Below are 22548 nucleotides of genomic sequence, written 5' to 3'. Positions count from 1 at the left end.
TTGATGGGCCGCCGCGGGAGCGGACCGCTGAGCAAGATGGACCTATGGTCTGCCTCAGCGGAGGCAACTTCTTATGTTCTTATATCATTTTCATGCTCAGTTTTTTGAGAATGTCTCACTTTTTTCAATTCACTATCAAAACAGCTGCATTAACAGACCGTCGCTTTTTAACATGGGTTTTTGAGAATCCTGGCTTCAGTGGAATGGAAAAGGTAGATGTGAATTGCTTGTTTACTCTTTCTAAAAATATTAGGACTAGGGGGCATGTGATTAAGCTACTAAGTAGTAGATTTAAAACAAACCAGAGAAAATACTTCTTTACACAATATGGTGAAATCAGTTGCTTAGCAGGGTTTAAAAAAGGTTTTGATAATTTCCTAAAAGTTCATAGACCCAGTGGTGTAGTAAGGGGTGTGTGTGTGGGGGGGGGAGGGTGGAGCTGTTCGCTCTTGGCACGGTCTTCCTCCTCTCCATCCCCTGTCCCTTTTCTTGCCATGTGCCCCTTTCCTTCCCCATACCTATTTTAATTCTGTGGCATGAGGTTGTTGCCTGTGTTGGCATCGGCACTTGCTCTGACATCACTTCCAGGACCCGCATCTAGGAAGTGACGTCAAAGGGCGAGCTGACACCAACGTGGGCATGCTGCTCACGCTGGAGAAGTAAAAAAGGTACAGGGAAAGGAAAGGGAAAGAGGTGCATGAATGGTGGAGAAGAGGGTGGAGTAGGGGGCACTGCTCACTCTTACTACACCACTGCATAGGCCATTATTGAGATGGCTTGGGAAAATTCACTTTTTTCCTAGGATGAGCCGTATAAAATCTATTTTACTACTTGGGATTTCGCTAGATACTTGGGACCTGAGTTGGCCACTGTTGGAAACAGAATACTGGGCTTTGATGGACCTCCGGTCTGTCCCAATATGGCAATTCTTATGTTCTTAATATTTAATTATCTCACTATATGAGAGAACTTTAATAATAATATTTAATGACCAAAATTTCACAAGGATAGCAGGCAGCCTGAAAGTTCAGCGTAGAGCATGTAAGCCAGATTTTAAAAGAAAAAATTATGAAGAAAAGTCACTCTATATTCTTTTATAGTAAAATAAAAGAAAATGTCCATCAACTTACGTTTCTTCCTTCATGGTTTTAAATAACCCCCCTGAGTTTGGTTCTGCGCGAAAAGCATAGCAGGGACAGCAGGCAGATATTCTCTACATGTGGGTGACATCATCCATGGAGCCCCGTCGCAGACAGCTTTTCAAGCAAACTTGATTGAAGATCTCAAAGTTTGCTAGTGCTGCCCATTCATGCGTGTGCCTTCCTGCTCCACTAGAAGGCGCATCCCCTCCTCGTAGTCTTCAGTTTAGATAGCTAGCAAAGAAGCCAACCTCGGGGAGGTGGGAGGGTTGCGAGAATATCTGCCTGCTGTCCCTGGATAACACCTGTTACGGTAAGTAACTGTGCTTTATCCCAGGACAAGCAGGCAGCATATTCTCTACATGTGGGTGACCTCCAAGCTAACCAAAAAAAGGGATGGAGGGAAAGTTGGCAATTTATGAAAACAGATTATACAAAACCGACTGGCCAAACTGGCTGTCGCGCCTGGAAAAGGCATCCAGATAGTAGTGAGAGGTGAAGGTATGAACCGAAGACCAAATGGCAGCCTTGCACCTTAATAGATGTGGACCTGAGAAAAGCAACAGACACCGCCATTGCTCGGACTCTATGCCCTGTGACCCGACCTTGCAGCGAGAGACCAGCCTGAGGGTAGCAAAAGGAAATACAAGCAGCCAACCAGTTGGATAAGGTGCGCTTGGAAATAGGACAGCCCAACCGATTAGGATCAAAAGAGATGAAAAGTTGAGGAGCCGTCCAATGAGACTCGGTGCGTTGCAGGTAAAAGGCCAACGCCTTCTTACAGTCAAGAGTGTGAAGCGCCACCTCACCAGGATGAGAGTGGGGCTTCGGAAAAAAACACCGGAAGAACAATGGACTGGTTGAGATGGAAATCCGAAATCATCTTAGGCAAGAACTTAGGATGAGTATGAAGGACCACCTTGTCATGATGAAATACAGTAAAAGGCGGGTCCGCAACCAGAGCTTGCAGCTCACTGACTCTGCGGGCAGACGTGAGAGCAACCAGGAACACCACCTTCCAAGTGAGATACTTCAGGTGAGCCTTATCAATGGGTTCAAATGGAGGTTTCATCAATTGAGCCAGAACCACATTAAGATCCCAAACCACCGGGGGGGGGGGGGGGGGCTTGAGGGGAGGATAAACATTGAAGAGGCCCTTCATAAAGCGGGAAACCACCGGATGGACAGAGAGCGGTTTCCCATCAAGCGGCTGATGAAAGGCAGCAATCGCACTGAGGTGGACTCGAATAGATGTCGATTTGAGGCCAGACCGAGACAAGTGGAACAGATAATCCAGCACAGAAGACAATGAGGCAGAGAGTGGTTCCATGCGGTGTTCAGCACACCACGCAGCAATTCTGGTCCATTTCTGGGAAAAGCATTGTCGAGTGGAGCTCTTCCTAGAGGCCTCGATAACATCCCTCACCGACTGAGAGAAACCGAAGGAGGGAGGCACGTGGAGAGGAACCAAGATGTTAAGTGTAGAGACTGCAGATTGGGATGCAACAGCGAACCTTGACTCTGAGACAGCAGAGAAGGAAAAACAGGTAGAAGCAGAGGTTCCCTGACACTGAGCTGGAGGAGCAGGGAGAACCACGGCTGCCGGGGCCACCAAGGATAGCTCCAAGATCATGGTGGCGCAGACCGACTTGAGGTGCACCAGTGTCCTGAGAATCAGAGGAAAGGGAGAGAATGCATAGAGGAACCTGCCCGTCCAATCGAGAAGGAAAGCATCCGCCTCAAGACGATCTGGGGAGTACATCCTCGAGCAGAATCGAGGCATCTTGTGATTGAGGGGCGAAGCGAACAGATCTACCTGTGGAGTTCCTCACTGAACAAACACCTGCCGCAGAGTGTGAGAATGGAGCGACCATTCGTGTGGTGAAGAAGGCGACTCAACTTGTCCACCAGACAATTCTGCTCGCCCTGGATATACACCGCCCGAAGAAAGATGTTGTGGTGTAACACCCACTGCTAAAGACAAAGGGCTTCCCTGCAGAGCGATAGGGAACCCGCACCCCCTTGCTTGTTCACATAATACATCGCCACCTGGTTGTCCATACGCACCAGGACCACGCAGTTATGCAGCAAATGTCGAAAAGCCACCACTGCATTGTAAATGGCTCGGAGCTCCAGAAGGTTGATGTGGCAGCGATGGTCTGCACTCGACCAAAGACCCTGAGTCCGAAGGCCGTCGAGGTGCGCTCCCCAAGCGTACGCCGAGGAGTTTGTCGTCAGAGCCTTCTGATGCGGGGGTACGAGAAAGAGCAAACCTCTGGACAGATTGGAAGAGCTGGCCCACCAACGAAGCGAGCGTTTCAAGGAGGGATTCACCGCAATGAGCTGAGAAGCGGGATCCCGATCCTGCCGCCACTGAGACGCCTGAGTCCACTGAGGAACCGGGCAAATGGTGTGATGTGAACGGTGGAGGCCATGTGCCCCAGGAGGATCATCATTTGCTTGGCCGAGACCGAAGACCTCTGAGACACTAGCTGGCTCAGCCGTAGGAGGGCGGCCTGCCGAGGCAGAGGTAGACTCGACCTTAGGCGGACCGTGTCCAGCACAGCACCGATAAACTGCAGGGACTGAGAGGGGCACAACTTAGACTTGAGGAAGTTTATCTTGAACCCCAGATGCTGAAGGAAGATAATAGTCTGACGGGACGCTGAAATAACCCCCTCCCTCGACGGAGCTTTGATAAGCCAATCGATGAGGTACGGTAAAACCTGAAGGCCCTGTGACTGCAAGGCCGCAGCGACCACCACGAGGCACTTCGTGAAGACTCGTGGGGACGAAGCGAGCCCGAATGGGAGGACCCGATACTGCAAATGAAGGTCCCCCACCTGAAAGCGGAGAAACCGTCGAGAAGCCGGGTGGATCGAAATGTGAGTGTAGGCTTTCTACAGGTCCAGGAAACACAACAAGTCCCCTGCATCCATCGAGGGATACAAAATGGGAAGCGAAAGCATGCGGAACTTTTCCCGAACTAGGAACTTGTTCAACTTCCGTAGATCCAGGATAGGATGGAGGTCCCCGGTCTTTTTGGGAACCAGGAAGTACCGGAAATAAATTCCGGAGCCCCGTTGACAAGGGGGAACCTCCTCCACAGCCCGCAGGCGAAGGAGGGCCCGTGCTTCCCGAAGAAGTAGGGGAAGCTGTGCCCTGTCGGAAAAAGACTCTCCTGGAGGCCTGTCCGGCGGTAACGCCCGGAAGTTGAGGGAGTACCCCTCTCGGATGACGGAGAGGACCCAAGAGTCCGCAGTAATCTCCACCCAACGCTGGGAAAAAGCGCGGAGACGCCCCCCCCGATAGGAAGAGGGGAAACCCCCAGGGCAGAGCAGGCCAGCCCCCTCCCGCTGGGCCAGTCAAAAAGACGGCGGCGGCTTAGACGCTGCAGGGGTTTGAGGCTTAGGAGGAGCCCTCTGCTGCTGCGGACGCCGAGGAGGAGGATGAGAAAACGCCGGCGGGGACTTCTACGGATATCGCCGGGGAGGCAGCCTGTAGGACTTGGGCGGAGCGGGGTTCGCCTTAGCCCGGACCAAGGAAGCAAAGGAACGTTCGTGTTCGGAGAGGTGTTTCGTGGCATCCTCAATGGAATCATCGAACAGCTTATTCCCCAAGCACGGAAGATTGGCCAACCGGTCCTGCAGGTTGGGGTCCATATCGACAATGCGGAGCCACGCCAGGCGACACATGGCCACCGCGAAGGCCGAGACCCTGGACGACAACTCAAACGCATCATAGGAGGCCTGAAACATGTACAGCCGAAGCTGCGACAGAGTATCCACAAGCCTGCGAAACTCCGCACGGCGCTTGGTAGGCAAATCGTCCTCGAAAGATGGAAGGGACTTAATACACCACTTGATTCGGCTGCGTAAGCTTAAATTTCAGTATAACTCCATCCTCTCAGAACGAGCTGGTGTATCACTGGTGAAAGAAGGGGCCCTTTATTATGAACACCGTAATAAAGCGGGGACGTTGTTGGCTAACTACCTCAAACAGAAAAAGAGAGCTGGACGTATTAAAGCTCTTAAACCGGCTGGATCTATTATCACAGATCCTAATGAAATAACTAATTCTTTCAGATCTTTTTATGAGCACTTATATAATTCGGGGGTGGATCCCTCTGAAGCTGACTTTGACGATTTTTTCAAGGGTATGACCCCTCCTAGCTTGCCATCTATGTTGTTGGACAACCTCAATAATCCAATAACTGAACTGGAGATAGGAGAGGCAATTGACGGTTTGAAATCTGGCAAGGCACCGGGAGGGGATGGACTCTCACTGGGATTTTATAAAGTCTTTCGGAAGATTATTATCCCCAAATTATCAGCATTATATTCCAACTTCTTGGCTAATGCATCTGGTGGGGGCACTTTTGTTGAAGCAGATATAATAGTATTCCCCAAGCCTGGGCGTGACCCCATGCTTCTGAAAAACTATAGACCCATATCATTACTCAATTATGATTGTAAAATATACGCGAAACTTCTTGCAGACAGACTTGCCACTGTTCTTCCTTTACTTATTCATCCTACTCAATGTGGTTTTGTAAAAGGACGACTGACAGCGGATAATTCTAGAGTTTTCTGTCATATATTGCAGGCAGCCCGCAATGTTTCCATTCCGACATGCGTGATGTCTTTGGACGCAGAAAAAGCTTTCGATTATGTGGAGTGGAAATACTTATTCTACACTTTAAGGTGGTTCCAACTGGGACAAGATTTCATAGATATGATCCATATACTTTATGCAAATCCTAGGGCCAGATTGAATGTGGATGGTTATTTCTCTTCCTATTTCTCCCTATTTAGGGGGACTAGGCAAGGATGCCCATTGTCACCCCTCCTATTCAATCTGGCCCTAGAACCTTTGTTGCGCAGACTAGATTCTGACCCTGCCTTTAAAGGTATAATGGTGGGGCCCAATGAGGTACGTCTGTCTGCTTTCGCAGACGACATGCTCCTATATGTATCCAATCCAGTTGATTCTCTACCGGCGATACTTGGTCTTCTATCCAGTTTTGGTCGCCTCTCAGGTTATACCATTAACTGGGATAAGACTGAAGTGCTGCCTTTAAACGTTTACTGTACGCAGGATATGATTGCACCGTATGGACTCACATGGTGTTCCACGACTATTAAATACTTAGGAATTCATTTTTGTAATACCTGGCAAGATATGGTTGATCATAACGTTAAACTCCTGCTCTCCAAAATCCAAACACTATGTCATCAGTGGTCCCCATTGTACTTGACCTGGTGGGGTAGGTTGGAGTCCATACGAATGATGGTGACCCCCCAAATACTATATGTGCTTCAAATGCTGCCATTGCCTTTACCTTCCACCTTATTCAAACAGATCGACCGTATCTTGACCAAATTTCTATGGTCTGGAAAGCCATCCCGTATAGCGTTGTCCACCCTCAAGAAACCATGTTCTCAGGGAAGAGTTAACTTCCCTCAGTATAAACGGTATACTACTGCAGCAATCCTGAGAGGTGCTAGCATATGGTCTATACCTCTTACCTGTGTTACTGTACCTTATTGGTACACGCTGGAAAGAGACCTAGTACTACCATATACCTTACCTGAAGCCAGTTACTCCAAAATGATTCCATGCTTTGCCAATTGGGAGATATTACATACCACCCAAAAGGCAATTTTGGATTTGGGTCGAACCCTAAAACATCCGATATTTACCACTGTTTCTTCTTCTTTATGGGGTAACCCTAACATCACTATTAGCTCAAATATGGTGCATTGGCCGTCTTGGATCAATGTTGGTATATGGTATTTACGAGACATTCTGATTAACCATGCTTTAATGTCTTTCGCCCAGTTACAACTCAAGTATAACTTACCTTCTCATCAGGCTTACAGATATCTTCAATTGAGACAGTATATATGCGGCTTTTGGATCTGCTTTAGAGCGTCTGCAAAGGGGCTCTTTTCCTACGACCAATTTGTTATCCTTATGGAGTAATAAACCTCATTTGATGTCTAAGATTTATGATGTAATACAAGGTGCTGATCCAGATGATCCTTTACCAGTTCAGCGACAATGGTCCCATGATCTTCAATGTTCTGTTTCCGAACAACACTGGTCGCAGCTATGGAGCAATTGTAACAGACCACTGCATTCGGCGTCTCTCAGACAATCACTATTTTTTGTTCTTCATGAATCGCTCTGGACTCCTATCAAACATCAACGAGCTTCCCCAACTTCATCCAATAACTGTTGGCGTTGCAAGACCCATTTGGGAACTTTTCAGCATATGCTTTTCGATTGCCCTATTGCCTCAACATTCTGGACTGAAGTGGGAGCTATAGTAGGTCAGATTTTCTCTTTGTCTCCGACTATAACTTATAGCCAGGTAATACTAAGATCCACCATACTGGAGCCTCCACTCTCTCGATCATATTCTGCTCTTTATGACATTCTCCTGGGGTTGGCCATAAAGACTGTACTCCTTCATTGGAAATGCAACACCTCAATACCTACGAATCAATGGTGGAATATGGTACTTATGTGTTATAAATACGAATTACGATTGGCTGAGTGTAGAGGCTCCCAAAGGACTTTTCATGGTATCTGGTCTCCATTGCAGAAATACTGTGATTCCATTACTTGAACTGCCTGTATATCATTGTATTGCACTTCCTGATGCGGTTCAGCTTTGTACCATCCTTTGAATTCTTTGCTCTGCTACTGCCTTTGATTATTTATTTTTGTGTATTTTTCTGTTGTTCCTTCTTTCTTCAATAAAATGATTTGACTTAAAAAAAAAAATACACCACTTGAGATAGGATGTAAAGGTAAAGTTGTAATTCAGGACTCTGTTTGCCATCATGAATCTGATATAGGCGTCTCCCAAACTTATCCATAGTCCGGCCCTCCCGGTCCGGTGGGACAGCTGCATACACCTTTGATGGGTGAGACTTCTTGAGGGTAGACTCTACCACCAAAGACTGGTGGGAAAACTGAGCCTTCTCAAACCCCTTGCAGGGCACCGTCCGGTACCGAGACTCCATTTTGGATGGAATGGCCGGGATAGCATAAGGGGTCCCCAAATTGCGAAAGAAAGTCTGTTGCAATACCGGATTCAAGGGGAGCCTCAAGGACTCCCTAGGAGGGTAGGGAAGCTCCATCTCCTCCAAATACTCCTTGGTATACTTGGAATCCGACTGGAGGTCCAAGTTTAACGCCTTTTCCATGTTTTGAACAAATCTAGTAAAGGAAGAGGACCTGCTCTCAGAATGCCCCTCAAGGGGGGTGGTCGAACGAGTCCGCAAGGCAGCGGAAAAGGAGGGGGAAGCCTCCCTGGAATACTGTGCCGGCACATCCGTATCCACCTGCATGGACGCCAAGGAAGCCCCGCTAAAAGAACGGGGGGGAGTCGACAAAAGCTGGCGCTTAGAAGTCCTTGGAGGGGAGAACCCCGGGGTCCGGGCCACCAAGGTCCGACGACGCCTCCCCGGAGAACCACGGCCCGAAGACAAGCCTTGGGAAAAGGAGGCAGGGTCCCCCGAGACCAGCGCCTCGCAGAGCGGGGTCCCCGACCGGACAGGCGACCTTAGCAGACTCGGGCTGGACAAGGTGAGGTCCGAGGTCTTAATGGACCTGATAGTGCGAGGTCCCAGGGACCTACCCCGTCTCGACTGGTGCCTCGACCGAGGCCAGCTCGAGGGAGAAGCGTGCCTCCATGGAAGGGGCGAGGAGTCAGACGAGGACAGATGCCGAGACCGACGTACCTTGCCCCGAGAAACCTCGACGCGATGCTTAGGCTGGTCCACAACATGCGAGGTCGAGGCAGGAGCAAGCTGAGCCAAAGCCGAGGAGAGTTCCGAGGAGATGATCACCTTCAGCACCTCCTCGAACATCGGCACCGTGACCAAAGTAGGCCGGGTAGGTGCAGCAGTGCGTTCTACCGAGGGCGACCTCGAGAAAGAGTATTTCCGTATGGTGGAAGCACGCTTGGAGGGTGGTCTCGTCGAGGCCGGCGGGATTACACTCACCGCCTGGATGGCCAGAGACTCCGAGGAAGGCTTCTTCGGCAGCTGAACTGAACCTGAAGGAGGAAGAGGAGACTTACCCGGAGTCGAGGTCTTCGAGGTCGAGGGAGACTTGCCCGGGGCCAAGGTCTTCGAGGCTGACGTCGAGGCCGAGGCCGAGACCGGGATTGAAGCAGGAGCAGCCTCCATGGCAAAGAGCTCCACAATCCTGGCCCTACGACGCCGGAGCCCGAGGCTGGAGAGTGGCACAACGAGGACAGGAGTCCGTCAGGTGATCAGCACCCAGGCACAGAATACACCAGCAGTGTGGGTCTGTGATTGAAATAACCCAACCTCACTGGGAGCACTTCTTAAACCCGGTAAGAGGCCAGGACATAAGGGATAGATGGCCATGGCCAACTGGGAGCCCCCGGTCACTGAGTCGAAAAAATAAAAACACACGATCAAGGAGTAAAACGAACCGCACAGCGACTCCTGAATAAAATAAAGAAGCCGCGGTGCTAGAAAGGCACTTAGAAGAACGCAGAGAAGAGAGACAGGGCTTTCTGGCTCCGCGGAAAACTAAGAACTGAAGATTGGAGGAGGGGATGCGCCCTCCAGTGGAGCAGGAAGGTACACGCATGCGTGGGCTGCACTAGCAAACTTTAAGATCTTCAATCAAGTTTGCTTGAAAAGCTGTCAGCAATGGGGCTCCATGGATGACGTCACCCACATGTAGAGAATATGCTGCCTGCTTGTCCTGGGATAAAAAATCCTAGGGAGTGCACTGTGCATCCAAGTCTCTTTATCACAACAAAGGCTTAAGACGGCTTATTCAGTCTGAGGGTCGTCTGCAGCCTGCAGTGCGTCCTCCACGACACAGGAGGACGCTGCTTATTGGCTTCTAACCTTTCCGTTCGCTACAGCCTCTCTTCCGCCCGCAATTCTATGCTTAGGCAGGTGCGCGTGCGCCAATACCACGTTGTGATGGGATACTGTAGTTAAGAGCTGTGCGAGAAGCGTGGTACTGGCAATAAGGTAATGGGGCTGGAGGAGGGTATGTGAATCGCTTGTTACCGCTTAAAGGGGGTGAAGAATTCATTCTTCTTACGCATCATTTCTGTGCTGGGCGTATAGGGTTCCTGGTTTAACCCGAACTCCCAACATCTTCTTAGCTCCTGATCTAAATGAACGTAGATGGAGCCATGAGTGTTCTTAGAAAACTTCTCACATGGGATGGAATGAAGTACAGCCCGTATAGTGCAGTAAAGCAAAATCATAGAAATAATTAAGCAAAGTTCGTGCAATGTTATTCCTAAACGCATCGTTTTACAGCCCAGTTCATCTGTAACTACAGCAGTAAAAATATTCAACCAACAGTATATATAGCACAGTATTCTACTTACAATGTTAACACAATATATGTTAAAAAAAACATCTTAATAGCAAAGGGAACAAACAAGGGTGAAACATAAAGACAAAAAATATCTTGGCAAACTGCAGTTTAAATAAATGTAAGAGTTACTGAGTTGAGGAAAATTTTCACATATGTTCAGAAAAGATGCATGCAGCTGATCTCAGGTGCTGTGATCTAGGCCTGCTGCAGCATCTACAATAGTGGTCTCAAACTCAAACCCTTTGCAGGGCTACATTTTGGATTTGTAGGTACATGGAGGGCCTCAGAAAAAATAGTTAATGTCTTATTAAAGAAATGCCATTTAAGGACCAACATTAGTTGTAGATCAGTGGTCTCAAACTCGCGGCCTTGGGCCACATGCGGTCCGCCAGGTACTATTTTGAGGCCTATGTTATGTTTATCATAATCACAAAAGTAAAATAAAACAGTTTCTTGATCATATGTCTCTTTAACTATAAATTACAATATTATTTTTAAGACTTAGCCAAAAGGAAAGATTTTATAAACTATAAAGAGTTTTACCTCATGCAAAATTGTCATTTGTGCAACTGAGTGCCTCCATTTAGGCACCCCAAGGACAGGTTCTGTTATAAAATATTACTCTAATGTTTAGGCACCTGCAGTTATATGAGTTATAGATCTGGCCTAAGCATGGGTGCCTAAATGTAGCAGGAATGTGTGTAACTTAATATTAAGTTATGTGCATAGCTGGGAGCCCCACCATTATGCTCCTGTGTATGCACTCCCATGCAAATATGCAGCATATAAGTTATGTGGGTTTTGCAGAATAGCACTTTGATGCTCTGCTGGCATTTTTGCAGGCATGTGTAAACTTATATAGGTAAATGCTAGTTTATCCCATATTTTTTCTTGAACTTGGTTGCTCATATGTATACATTCTACCTGAACTACCTTGATGATGCAGGAATGTCCAAACAGAAAAGTGCTTGATGGTCTTTGTTCCAGAGCTGCTGAAACAGGCCCAAAACTACTTTAGTGATCTCTTTATTTTTCAAGTAAAAAAAGAATCAGCACAAGATTTATGGTTTATTCTGTTAGCTATATTATTTTTCCTAATAGTTTAGCAAGGTGGTTTACAGTACTACATAAAAGGAAAATGTAATCTAGGAAAGAGAAACACACACATCCTAAGGCTTTTTTTATTATGGCCATTGGGTTTAATTGGTAGGTACTAGTAGAGAATGGATCCTATGAGCGCACCCTTTTTTTAGACCTGCCTTGGTATTTTGACTTGTACCAAGTGATGAGCGCTCCAGGAAAGCAGTGTGGAGTAGGAAGATGATGTCTGAAGAATCTTTCTCTCTGGGTGGCTTCTCTCTGAAATATTACTTGATTCTGGAATTTGAGTTTGTGCCAGTGCAGTTACCATATTTGTTTCCACTAGAAAAAGCATCACATTTTATTTTGATTTTGCTGTTGCTGTGTGTGATTGATCCACATTAAACGTGATGTTCTTCATAATACTGTAGTTGGCATTGAACATATTCCAGCCCCTGCATGTGTTTTTGTGAGTATTCAAAATATGGCTGATCCCAGGAATTCAGGGAAGTTGCTCAAATAATTTAAAATCCTAGATTTTTAATAGTGGCAGCTAGCGCAGTGGTCTGAGAACCAGAGAAGCCAAAGTTCAAAACTCACTGACCTTGGGAAAATCAATTAATCCTCCATTGCCTCAGATACAGACTTAAGATGTAGGCCCTCTGGGGATAGTAAATAGTTATACAGTATTATCTGACTAATTCACCTTGTACTACTACTGAAAATGTGTGAGATAAATCCATAATTAGTGGAAGAAGTGCGCATTACAGCTTGTGTGTACTTTTGAAGTATTAGGCAGTACATAGGGCTACAATATGTACTACCTTAAAGGGTTAAATTTGTGTTCTTCCCTGGTTTTTAATTGACTAGCTAGCTATGAGTGATGCTTAAGAACTGCTGTAGAGTACAGTGAGTTAGGAATACCTATTCATGGCTGAAATCTTTGTGTGGGTCATCAGATATCATTACAGTGTTTAGCAGGCTCCCTTCTTGTTCTTGGAAAAGGCAACGTAGTTCATGTCAGGGAACGGGATTTATAGTACAAATGAATCTTTCTTTTCAATCATCTTTTTGATCTCTTTGCAGTCTGTTCTAATGATAATTATTGCAATGTTTTAAATCAGTAGTCTTCATTGCAAGCCTGTGAGCCTCTGTGGTGGCCTGCGGTGCTGTGCAGAATGTCATTCCCCTTTTGGGATCCGGCACCTTTTTTTTTTTTCCAAGCACTGGATTCCTGCACTTTTTGGACCTTTGCTACAGCTTCCTGTCCCTGCAGTAGGAAGCTGTAGCAGAGGGAAGGGGGAAGGAGAGTGAGAGGAAGGAGATGGTGTACATAGATGGAGAGGAGGGGAAAGACATGAAAAAGTTGACAGATTGAGAAGGAATCAGAAAAATGGAAGAAAGTTGAGTGTTAAAAGTTAAAAGACAAAGATGGATGTAGGGAAGAAAGTAGAGAAGAGAAAAAAAACAGTAAATGGCTAAGGAAGACCTGGAAACAATTAAGAGTACAGACAGAAGGAAGTGCAGCCAAAGCCTGGGAAAAGATGATTAGAAAAATAAAATTACCAGGCAACAAAGGTAGTAAAAATGATTTTATTTTCAATTCAGTGACTGAAATATGTCAGTTTTGAGAATTTACATCTGCTGTCTATATTTTGCACTGTTCAAGAAGAAATGCATTTCTCTCTATTTCTCTGGTAGTGTGTGTACATGCAGAGTCTTGCATCATGGATTTCAGTTGTGTATATTAAGACTTTTAGTTTGTGATACTGTATTTGCATAGGGTTCACTGTGTGACCAAAGCTAGGTGTTCTGGTGGGAATGAATGTTGAGAAGCACTATTGGCATCCTGGCCCCAATTAGGAAGATATTTGTTGGCTCTCCGTCAGCTCTTTTGGACCAAAAATGACCCTTTGTTAAAAATTAACAAAGACCACTGTTTTAGATAAAAGGATTGTTTTGGGTTTTAAACAAGTAGAACAAGTGTGCTCTTAGTAAGCCTTCATGACTATGGTAAGTGGCATTCCTGTAGATAACTTTTTCCACAGGTTACCTAAGTACAATAGGTGATTTCAGTGTGCCTTTGGATCCAGGTAATGAGAGTGATTTGCATGGTGTATTGTTTAACATTATGTCAACACTGATGTTGGTGAGAGACAAGACACATAGAGCATGACATATGTTAGATTTGATCTTTTTTATCACCTTGTTTGATGGAGTCAGTGCATGGATATATTATTGTGGAGGAAGTAGTAAGGTCAGACCATCACTTCTAACTTTCCATTTAAAACCAGTACTGAAAGAGAAGGACTGTGTATACAAAGTGTGTTTGTCCTTCTTTTGATGTAGAACAGCTTGTAAAGGAATGGATACCACTGCTAAAATGTGATAATATAGTTATCCCAGGACAAGCAGGCAGCATATTCTCAACAGGTGGGTGACGTCACTGATGGAGCCCCGCAGCGGACTGCCTCGCAAGCAGACTTGCTTGAAGATCTTAGTAAGAGCTTACGAGTGCTGCACTGTGCATGCACGAGTGCCTTCCCGCCCGAGTCAGGGCGCGCATCTCCTATGAGGTACCTCAGTTCAACGTTTTCTGCAGAGCCGAGAAGTCCTATTCACTTCAGCTCTGCAGCCCTTCGTTGCCTTCTCTCACCGCAGCTTTCTTAATTTTGTTAGTCGCTGTGTTCGCGTTTTCCTTACTTTTCTTTTGCATTTTAAAAAAAAACTTTTATTTTTTCTTTCTTCCAGCCGGCGGCCTTTTGGCCTAGGCCTGGCTGCTCAACCTCGTTCGTTTGTCGGCCTTGATTTTTTCTATGTCCTGGCCTCTTACCGGGTTCAAAAAGTGTAGCCAGTGCGGCAAGGCTATTTCAATCACCGATCCTCATCGTTAGTGTATTGCTTGCCTGGGTCCTGAACATTGCCCCGACACTTGTTCGATCTCAAAGGCCTCGCCTGCACTTCCTCCAAAGGCTTCCTCGGTGGGTAAGTCTCCTGTCTCTCCTTCAGGTACCATTCCTAAGAAGCCTCCAGAGTCTCAGGCATCCCAGGCCTTGTGTACGGTCCTGCCAGCCTCTTCCAGACCTCCAGCTAAGCGTGCCTCCAAGCATAGGGAATACTCATCCTCGAGGTCACCATCCTTGGAGCACACTGCTGCACCTTCAAGACCTGATCCTTTTGTCTCGGTGCCTATGTTCGAAGACATGTTGAAAGCCATTCTTACCACTCAGATTTCCTCGGTCGTGGCTCAGCTCCTCCCGACCTCGACCCTGCTTCCTATGAGTCAGCCTGAGCGGCAGTCTGTGACCCCTGTTGAAGCATCTCGAGGCAAGTCTCGGAAGTCTCGCCGCTTATCGTCCAGTGACTCTTCGCCTACTCCTCGGACACAGTCTCCTGAACCTCGATTGAGGCATCGCTCGAGGCATTCGAGGCATCTTGCTTCCAAGCTCAGTCAGGAGTCTTTCCTAAAGCGGAAAGACTCCTCCATCGAGACCACCTCCGAGGGAGCTTTCTCCTCCTGCCTCGACCCACTCTGTTCCTCGAACACCGGGGACTTCACCATCGAGGCTTTTGAAGCGCAAACACTCTCTGACTCCTCCTGTTGCAGGTAGTGGAGCTTCTTTGATCACTGTGTGCCTGGATTCTGAGCCTTCTTCTCAGTATTCCAGAGAGGCTTCTCCTTCCTATTCAGTGGTTCCTAAGTCTTGCACTCCTTCTCCTAAGGGTTCCTCGACCTCGAAGTTTGCCTCTTTTGCCAGGTTTGTCTTTGACATGGGAAAAGCTCTGCATCTGGATCTCCTTTCTGACTCCAAATACACTCCTGAGTACTTGGCAGACATGGAATTGTCATCCATCCAAGGAGACCTTGAGGCTTCCTATGACTCCAGTATTAAAGCAAACTTTCTTCAGGAATATGGAAACTCCTTATTCCATTATCCCAGGACAAGCAGGCAGGTATTCTCACTAGTGGGTGACGTCATCCAACGGAGCCCCGATGCGGACATCTCACAAGCATACTTGCTTGTAGAAACTTTTAGAAGTTTCGAGTTGTCCACACCGCGCATGCACGAGTGCCTTCCCACCCGATGCACCGGGCGCGTCTCCTCAGTTCTGTCTCTTCCGCGGAGCTGAGAAGTCCGTCTTCGACTCTCTGCGCGAAGGCCCTTCACTTGTGCCTTCTGTGCCCGCGGTTTTGAGTTTTCTTTGCTCATTATCGTTGGCTCACGTTGCGTTTTTTTGTTTTCAAAAAAAAAAAAAAATTTCTTTCGATTGTTCGACCGGGCAGGCTGCGTGGCCGCGGCCCCGTGGCTTCGATCTCGCGGTGGATCTTTTTCGGCCTATGTCCCGGCCTGTTACCGGTTTTATAAAGTGTGTCAAGTGCCAGCGCGCGATTTCGTTGACGGACCCTCATCGACGCTGTCTTCAGTGTCTCGGGCCTCAACATCTTCCGAAATCGTGCCGGCCTTGCTCCACACTTACAGCACGTGCTTTTAAGCGTCGCTGCATTTTGTGGGAGTCGCTGTTCAGCATGGAGGCGTTGCCAGAGCTGCCCGCGTCGCAGAGCGCCACGCCTTCGACTTCTGCTTCAGCTTCTTTGGCTCGAGTCTGCTCAAGCCTGCCTCGTTCGTGCCAGCTTCGACTCCAATGCCTGCTACGGTGCCTTCCGCTGTCTCCTCAGGTCAGGTAACGCAGCCTCCCATTCCTCCAGTGGTGCTCAAGGTGCCCAAGGCTTCTAAGCCCAAGCCCCCGGGCGGCCAAGTTAGCGATGTCCGTGCTGGAGGTCCCATTGCGGATGCGAATCCCTCTTTGCCAGCTTCATTCCATGCCATGATGGAGAAGTGATTTGTCGAGCTCTTTACTAAGATTGGGCCAATGCTTGAGGTCGAGCCGCCTCCGGTGCCTCCTCAACGCACACTCTCGTTTCTGGGAGCAGAGTCTCGGCGAGTGTCTGGTTTGGCTTCGGGGCATTCCTCGCAAGGAGCAGAGTCTTTGCCCATGCCACCTTTGGAACCGATACCCTCATTGCATGGCGCATCCACCTTGCCTGGAATGGAACCTTCCTCCTCGATGCCGAGCCTCGAGCCTTGGGGAGTGCCTCGGGGGGCTTCGTCTCAGCCTCCACTGCTTCGATCCACAGCCTCCAGCCCCATCTACTCGATGGGCTGCCTCGTCTGGGCTTCACTCGCCTCGACGCTCGAGACCTGCTTTTTGACTCAGTTCTGGTCGTCGCTTGAGGCATTCATCGAAGCATTCTTCGAGGCATGCCTCGCCTCGTAGTAAGCAGCCTTTTTGGGAGTTTTCACCAGATTACTCGCCTCCTCCTCCTATGCCGGAACTCGAGGACTTCGTGGGTTCGTTCTCTCCCTGCCGGTCCTCAGCCTCAGCGGACCAGGCCGCCTCGTCTTCTTCGAGCCCGTCTCGAAGCCCGGCCCTGGCTGACCAGTTGTCCTTCTCGTCCTTCCTGAGGCAGATGGCGGTGGATCTGGATATCACCCTGGATTCGGGTTCCAAGTTTTCTAAGGAGTATTTGGAGACAATGCATCTTCCCCAACCTCCTGCTGAGTCTCTCCGTCTGCCTCTCCATAAGCTTCTGAACCAGACTTTCAAGAGATGTTTTGAGACTCCGTACTCCATCCCCGAGGTCCCAGGGAAGTTAGATGCCAAGTACCGCACGGTGCACCATAAGGGTTTCGACGGGGCGCAGCTCTCTCACCAGTCCCTCTTGGTTGAATCCTCCTTGAAGCGGTCTCATCCCTCCCAGGTCTATGCCTTCACTCCTCCTGGCCGGGAGGGCAAAACCATGGACAGATTTGGCAGGCGCATCTACCAGAACTCGATGATTGCTTCTCGAGTTCTGAATTACAGTTTCATTTTGCGACCTACTTTGAGTTTTTTCTCTCCATTCTTCAAAAGTTTTTGCCATATCTGGACTCTCAGGCTCGCTTTGAGTACTCGGAGGTCCTGGCGTTGTTATCCCAACTCCGCCTGCAGATGATGCAATCATCTTACGACGCCTTTGAACTCTTGGCCAGAGCTGCTGCTTTTTCGGTGGCCATGAGACACCTGGCGTGGCTCCGGACCATCGATATGGACCTGAATCTCCAGGACAGGCTGGCGAACGTTCCCTGTGCGGGAGCAGACCTTTTTGACGACTCCATCGAGGCGGCGACAGAGAAGCTGTCAAAATATGAAAAGTCTTTTCAATCTATTCTCCGCCAGAAGCCCAAGCCTGCTATTGCTCGTCCGTCTCGCTCGCCTATAATCTATCAGAGGCGCTATCCACTGAAGCAGGCACCTGTCAAGCCCCCAAAATGTCAGGTTTGTTAGTGGCCCCCACAATATTAGGTGGTAGGGGTTAAGTGAGAGGCGTCCTGACATAAGCCCGGTCCCAGGTTCAGTTCCCTCACTGAAGTCTCACCAGGAAGTAGAATCAAAGAGGCACAGCCAGAGGTGATTGCATAAAGAATATATTATAGAAATAATCTTACAGGAAAGCAATATTCTGAAGCATTACAACAATTAAGCATTACAATTAATGAGAGAGCAAAGCAGTTTCCCTGCCTTACAGAGTCCAAAAGGAAGCGTGAAGTTCCAGGGAAAGGCAGAGAGAGAGAAAGGGGGATGGGGTGATGTTTCGTGTTCCATAGATAAAGAGAAGGATAGTCAGAGAGATAGAGAAAGAGAGAGCTCAAGAGAAACAAGAGAGGACCAGCGTGCCAAGAGATAGATAGATTGATAGCTTTTTGTGTGTTGTAGAGAGGAGGATTTTATAGTTTGGAATCTTATTCTGTGTATAGAAACTATTGTATGTCCCAGTATCTTTCTGTTTAGAATTTGTAAACTGTTTGAAACAGTGGTTAATTTAATTGCTAAGGAGGGTGTGATACTTGCAGGCATGCTGGATGGGATTAGTCTCTGGCTTCTTTGTCCCATTCAGGCAACCTATCTTCTTGATCTGTGCACCTGGACCCATTGTCCTAAGCACCCTCTTAAACAGACATGAACACCTTTTAGCTAGTCATGATTCAATCAGGGCTACTTAAAACAGTTTCCCTGCCCTCAGGGTCTATCTGCATTCCCATGCCAGAGTCAGATTGATATAATTTCCCATAGGTCTTCGCTGACATAAGTAATGCCAACTGAAAATGCTGAATGATAGCGATAGCTAGGCTGGCAGCACCCACCATCCGTCCGCCTGTGAAGAGGCAGCATCAGCAGAAGCCCCAACAAAAGCCTCAACCTTCTGCTGTCCCCAAGGCTCCCCAGTCTTTTTGACTGTCTCATAGGGAGCATAACTTCCATCGTTCTGCCCTCCCCGTTTTTTTCCCATCAGAGGTCGTCTCCATCACTTTTACTATCGATGGATGACTATTACCACCGACCTCTGGGTCCTTTCCATCGTAAGAGAGGGATACTCTCTTCAGTTCCATCAAGTTCCTCCGGAACATCCTCCGAGAGTATCCTTCCAACTTAACCCAGACTGCCCTTCTTCTTCAGGAAGCTCAGGCTTTGCTTCGGCTTCGTGCCGTCGAGCCGGTCCCTGTGGGCCAACTGAACAAGGGTTTTTACTCCCGGTACTTCCTTGTTCCAAAGAAGACAGGCGATCTGTATCCTATTTCGGATCTCAGGGTGCTCAACAAATATCTGGTCAAAGAAAATTTTCGCATGCTGACCCTGGCATCTCTGTATCCCCTCCTCGAGCAGAATGACTGGTTATGCTCTCTGGATCTCAAGGAGGCCTACACTCACATTCCCATTCATCTGGCCTCCCGTCAATACCTCAGATTTCGGGTGGGACATCTTCAGCTTCAATACCGAGTGCTCCCTTTCGGCCTGGCATCGTCACCCAGATTCTTCACCAAGTATCTGGTTGTGGTGGCCGCAGCGCTCAGGAACCATGGTCTTCAGGTGTTTCCCTACCTGGACGACTGGCTCTAAAGGATTCCACGTCTCAGGGTGTCGTCCAGGCCACTCAGAGGACGATCTGGTTTCTGCAGAGTCTGGGATTCGAGATTAACTTTCCCAAATCCCATCTACAACCTTCACAGACTCTTCCCTTCATTGGAGCTGTTCTGGATACTATTCAACTCAGAGCGTTCCTTCCTCCTCAACGCCTGGCGGCTCTTCTTCATCTTTGTCACTCGGTCTCCTCTCGCCCGTCCATCTCGGCGAGACACATGATGGTGCTTCTGGGCCACATGGCCTCTACAGTACACGTGACTCCTTTTGCCAGACTTCACCTGCGGATTCCTCAGTGGACCCTGGCGTCTCAATGGTCGCAGATCTCCGACCCTCTGACTCGACACATTCAGGTCTCTCCTGCTCTGCTACAGTCGCTTCACTGGTGGATGCTCTCTTCCAATCTCTCCAGAGGTTTGCTGTTTCACATGCCTCCCCATCAGAAGGTCCTCACGACTGACTCCTCGAACTATGCTTGGGGGACTCATCTGGACGGTCTCAGCACCCAGGGCTATTGGACGAGTGCGGATCGTCTGTGCCATATCAATCTCCTGGAACTCAGGGCGATTTTCAATGCTCTCACTGCTTTTCAGCATCTGCTTCACGACATGGTGGTCCTCATTCGCACGGACAATCAGGTCGCCATGTATTATGTCAACAAGCAGGGAGGCACGGGATCGGCCTCCCTCTGTCAGGAAGCTCTGAAAGTTTGGGATTGGGCGATTTGCCACAACACCTTCCTCAAAGCTGTCTACATTCAGGGGGCGGACAATGCCTTGGCGGACAACGTGAGTCGTCTTCTCCAGCCTCACGCATGGACTCCCCATTCCACGCCCCTTCATCACATCTTCTCCCTGTGGGGAACACCTCAGATAGACCTCTTTGCAGCTCCCCACAACTTCAAACTGCCTCAGTTCTGCTCCAGGATCTACACTCCTCATCATCTCGAGGCAGATGCTTTTCTTCTGGACTGGGGGAATCTCTTTCTGTATGTGTTTCCTCCATTTCCTCTCATTCAAAAGACTCTGGTCAAGCTTGTCCGACTGGGCCACCATGATTCTGATTGCTCCTCGGTGGCCCAAGCAACCTTGGTACTCCTTCTTCTGCAACTCAGCAGCAGGGAGCCCTTCCTTCTGCCAGTGTTTCCATCTCTGCTTACGCAGCATCAGGGATCGCTGCTTCATCCCCACCTGCAGTCGCTACACTTGACGGCTTGGTTCCTCTCAGCGTAACTCCCCTTCAGTTTTCACCAGCTGTGCGGGATGTTTTGGAAGATTCCAGGAAGTTCTGCTACTAGACAATGCTATTCCCAGAAATGGACTGGATTCTCTACTTGGTGTTTTTCTCATCACAAGGAGCCTCAATATGCCTCCTTGTCCTCTGTTTTGGACTACCTTTTGCACCTGTCTCAATCTGGCCTCAAGTCTACATCGATCAGAGTCCATCTTAGTGCAATTGCTGCTTTCCATCAGTCTCTTCAGGGGAAACCTCTTTCTGCACATCCTGTGGTTTCCAGATTCATGAAAGGACTTTTCCATGTCAATCCTCCCCTCAAACTGCCTCCAGTGGTTTGGGACTTCAATATTGTTCTTTCCCAGCTTATGAAGCCTCCATTTGAACCTCTTAACAAGGCTCCTCCGAAATATCTCACTTGGAAAGTGGTGTTTCTCATTGGCCTCACTTCTGCTCGTTGAGTGAGTGAGCTTTAAGCATTGGTTGCGGATCCGCCCTTTACAGTGTTTCATCATGACAAGGTGGTCCTTCGCACTCATCCCAAATTCCTCCCCAAGGTGGTCTCGGAATTTCATCTGAATCAATCCATTGGTCTTCCTGTGTTTTTTCCAAAGCCTCATTCTCATCCTGGAGAATCAGCTCTTCACACTCTGTACTGTAAACGTGCTTTGGCTTTTTACCTGGAACGCACCAAGCCTCACAGAACTGCTCCTCAACTTTTCATCTCCGATCCGAACAAGTTGGGACGCCCTATCTCTAAGCTCACCATCTCCAACTGGATGGCGGCTTCTATCTCTTTCTGATATGCCCAGGCTGGATTACCCCTTCACAGTAAAGTCACAGCCCATAAGGTCAGAGCAATAGCAGCCTCTGTAGCTTTCCTCAGATCGACACCGATTGAGGAGATTTGTTAGGCTGCCACTTGGTCCTTGGTTCACACCTTCACTTCTCATTATTGTCTGGATACTTTCTCCAGACGGGATGGACAGTTTGGCCAATCAGTATTACAAAATTTATTCTCCTAAGTTGCCAACTCTCCCTCCATCCCAGTGTGGTTAGCTTGGAGGTCACCCACTAGTGAGAATACCTGCCTGCTTGTCCTGGGATAAAGCAATGTTACTTACCGTAACAGTTGTTATCCAGGGACAGCAGGCAGCTATTCTCATGTCCCACCCACCTCCCCTGGGTTGGCTTCTCTGCTAGCTATCTGAACTGAGGAGACGCGCCCGGTGCATCGGACGGGAAGGCACTCGCGCATGCGCGGTGCGGGCAACTCGAAACTTCTAAAAGTTTCTACAAGCAAGTATGCTTGTAAGATGTCCGCATCGGGGCTCCGTTGGATGACGTCACCCACTAGTGAGAATAGCTGCCTGCTGTCCCTGGATAACAAGTGTTGCGGTAAGTAACATTGCTTTACTGGTATTCCATCCAAGCTGGAATTCAGGTATCGCACTGTACCTTGCAAAGGCTTTGAGAAATCTCAATTGTCTCACCAGTCCTCGGTTGTGTAATCTTCTTTAAAGAAAGCTCACCCATCTAAGCTCTACGCTGTGGTCCCTCCAGGCAGAGAGGGCCGTACCATGGACACTCTAATTCAGATGGGTAACTCTCTAAAAGAGTTTAGACACAAAGAGTGGAGAGCTATGTATGTAAATGCACACAGCCTAGGGAATAAATTTCTAGAACTAGAAACAGAAATAGTAAATGCAGACCTGGACGTGGTGGCAATATCCGAAACATGGTTCAC

At 48.3% G+C, this 22548-nt stretch overlaps 1 protein-coding gene across 1 annotated transcript in view; it reads left to right on the top strand.

Moving 5' to 3' along the window:
* The first annotated feature begins 10086 nt into the window (after positions 1 to 10086).
* HEATR1 (HEAT repeat containing 1) overlaps positions 10087 to 22548 on the top strand; it is a 693629-nt gene continuing 681167 nt past the window's right edge. The window contains exon 1 of the mRNA XM_033935556.1: positions 10087 to 10171. The gene's annotated coding sequence lies outside the window, so the exon portion shown is untranslated. The remainder of the gene's footprint in view (positions 10172 to 22548) is intronic.

This window comes from Geotrypetes seraphini, chromosome 3 (genome assembly GCF_902459505.1).
Source record: "Geotrypetes seraphini chromosome 3, aGeoSer1.1, whole genome shotgun sequence".
NCBI lineage: Eukaryota > Metazoa > Chordata > Amphibia > Gymnophiona > Dermophiidae > Geotrypetes > Geotrypetes seraphini.
The sequence above is the reverse complement of the archived record's forward strand: the minus strand, read 5'-3'. Positions and strand labels throughout refer to the sequence as shown.